We start from the raw sequence: 3,482 nt of genomic DNA, 5'->3' as shown, positions 1-3,482 counted from the left end.
AAAACCAAGATTCAAAAGACAGCCAAGCATCTTAACATTATTTCCCCCTTTTCCCAATTCCAACCATGTTTCAATTCTGTATCCTAGAGCTCTGTAGCTCTAAGGTTGTGCATACATCATTCTTTACCTCTGTCCCACTTAGCCCAATCAAACCTGCCTAATTGTTCTCCTATCTGCTTTGTTCTTCCATTCCCCTCTCCCTGTGCAGTACTATGTCATTTGATTTCTTAACTAGTGCTTCCATGAGTGTTGATGATTGATCTAAACAAAATGAAGTCTGACAACTTCAATCTTCTCTCCATTTATATGGATGGTATTTATTATTCCAGTGGTGAGGATTTTTGTTTTCTTTACGTTGAGGTGCAACCCATACCAAAGGCTGGGGTCTTGGATTTTCATCGGTGAGTATTTTAAGTTCTCATTACTTTCAGCAAGCAAGGTTGTTGTTGTAGTTGCTGTTAGGTGTCATCGAGTCTGTACTGACTCATAGCGACCCTATGCACAACAGAACGAAACACTGCCTGGTCCTGGGCCAACCTCACAATCGTTACTACCCCTGAGCCCATCACTTCCGCCACTGTGCCAATCCATTTTGTTGGAGGTCTTCCTCTTTTTCTCTGACTCTCCACTTTACCAAACATGATGTACTTCTCTAGTGACTGGTCTCTCCTGATAATATGTATGAAGGATGAGAGATGATGTCAGGCCATCCTGGCTTCCAAGGAGCACTCTGGCTGTACTTCTTTCAGTACAGATCTGTTTGTTCTTTTGTCAGTCCTTGGTACTTTTAATATTTTCCTCCAACACTATAACTCAAAGGCATCAATTCTTCTACCATCTTGCTTATTCACTGTCCAACTTTTGCATGAATATGAAGTTATTGAAACTACCATAGCTTGGGTCAGGTGCACCTTAGTCTTCAAACTGACATCTGTGCTCTTCAACACTTTCAAGAGGTCTTGTGCAGCAGATTTGCCTATGCAATACGTCATTCGATTTGTTGACTGCTGCTTCCAAGACTGTAGATGGTTGATCCAAGAAGAATGAAGTCCTTGGCAACTTCAATCTTTTCTCCATTTATATGGATGTTGTCTATTGGTCCAGTAGTGAGGATTTTTGTTTTCTTTCCATTGAGATGCAAGGTTGTATCATCTGCATATCTCAGGTTTTAATGAGCCTTCCTCTTATCATGATACCATGTTTTTCTTCATATAATCCAGTTTCTCAGATTATGTGCTCAGCATACAAATTGAATAAATATGGTGAAAGAATACAACCCTGGCACACACCTTTGCTAATTTTAAACCATTCAGTTTTCTCTTGTTCTGTTCAAACAATTGCCTCTTGGCCTATGTACACGTTCCTCATGAGCACAGTTAAGTGCCCTGGAATACCCATTCTCCACAATGCTGTCCATAGTTTGTCATTGACATAACTGAAAGCCTTTGCGTGGTCAATAAATCACAGGTAAACATCTTTCTGGTACTCTCTGATTTCACCCAAGATCCATCTGATGTCATCAATGATATCTCTTGTTCCATGGCCTCTTCTGAATCTGGCTTGAACCCCTGGAAATTCTCTATCAATGTACAGTTGCAGCCCTTTTTGAATTATCTTTAGCAAAATTTTGCTTGCATGGGATATTAATGATATTGTTCGATGATTTCTGCATTCTTTTGGGTCGCCTCACTTTGGAATGAGCACAAACATGGATCTCTCCCAATCAGTTGTCCAGGTAGTTGTCTTCCAAACTTCTTGGCATAGATGAGCGAGTGCCTCCAGTGCCACATCAGTTTGTTGAAAGATTTCCATTTGTATTCCATCAATGCCTGGAGACTTGTTCTTTTCTAATGCCTTCAGTGTACCTTCGACTTCTTCCTTCTTCATTCAGTGTCATTGTCTCTTGATCATATGCTACCTCTTCAAATGGTTAAACATTAATGAACTTACAAGACTGAAATTAGGGAACTGGAGATATCAATGTATAATGAAGTTAATTACAAAGCAAAAAGAGGGAATAGTGTAGATACAGAACTTCTAAATGGCAAGGAAGTCAAGTAGATTTTAAGATAAAACAGACTGTTTTAAGTAGGGAAAAATTGAATAAATTGCAAGGTAACCTCTAAGAAAAATAATATACTTATCTATCAAAATAAAAAAAGAAGAAAACAGAAATATTTGGTAAACATTAATACAACAGAAGTGAAAATGAAAAGAAAACCCACAAACAAAATGAACTCAGCATAGAGAATTATGTTGAACAAAGAATCCAGCAGCACCACAGAAAATGACAACAATCAGTTCATACCCATTGATAATTTACACTGAATGTAAATGGATGAAATGTACCAGTTGAGAGACATAAAGAACAGAATGGATAAAAAAAAAAAAAAAAAAAAAGGATCCTTCAATTTGCTGTCTACAAGAGACACATCGAAAAGATGGAGACAGCCTAAATGCCCATCAACAGAAGCATGGTTAAGCAAACTTTGGTACAGACACACAATGGAATACTACAAAGTATTAAAGAATAATGACGAATCTGTGAAACACCTTACAATGTAGTGGAACCTGGAGGACATTATGCTAAATGAAATTGTGGTTAAGTGCCATCAAGTCAGTTCAGACTCATATCAACACTATATAGGGTTTCTAAAGAGCAGCTGGTGGGTTTGAACTGTGGACCTTGTTGTTTGCAGTTCAGTGCTTATCCTATAGTACCACACTAGGAATCCTGAGTGAAATTAGTCAATCACAAAAGGACAAATATGATATGATTCCAGTGTTGTAAAAAGTTAAAAAGAAAAAAAGTTTTCTTGATAAAGGAAACAATCTATGATGGTTACAGTGGTGGTGGTGGTGGGGAAATTATTAACGGGCTAAAGGGTAGGCACATGCTAACATGAGTGACAGGGCAGGTAATATATAACAAGAGGGAATCTAGTAGAGGAAAGATGAAGGTAACAGAAAGGAGTGCAGCTGTTAAAGTGGCTAGAGGTAGATATTGTTAACTGTTGGTACATGGAGGGGATTGCAACCATGAAATGAAGCAAAGTATATGATTTATTGAATGTAAAACTGATGTAAACCTTCATTCAAGTCACAATAAAAGTTGAAAAAAAAAAAAAGTCATCCAATGAAGCTCACTACCTGTATTCAGACTTTCCTCATCAACACAACAGGCAGGGATTCTAACTAAGCAACAAACAACGCTGAGAAGGGAGGACTCGGGATGTGAGGGCTTAGTAATTGGGGTGGTGCCCAGAAAGAATATGACAAGATACTACCAAGCAAGAGTAATTGAGGACTCAAATGGCCCATTGTAGTCACCACTGAGTTCTCTGGGCTCCTTAGCGTTTAGGAAGAGTGTTGGGGACAGACTTGGCATAGCTGATAACTTTCCATGCACTGAATGGTAGTAGTTGAAAGCATTGTACATTGTACATTGCTTTATTCTCATAAAACCAAAAGAGGTAAATACA

The sequence above is a fragment of the Chrysochloris asiatica genome, unplaced genomic scaffold (assembly GCF_000296735.1).
Source record: "Chrysochloris asiatica unplaced genomic scaffold, ChrAsi1.0 scaffold00304, whole genome shotgun sequence".
Lineage (NCBI taxonomy): Eukaryota > Metazoa > Chordata > Mammalia > Afrosoricida > Chrysochloridae > Chrysochloris > Chrysochloris asiatica.
Note: the sequence above shows the minus strand (reverse complement) of the source record.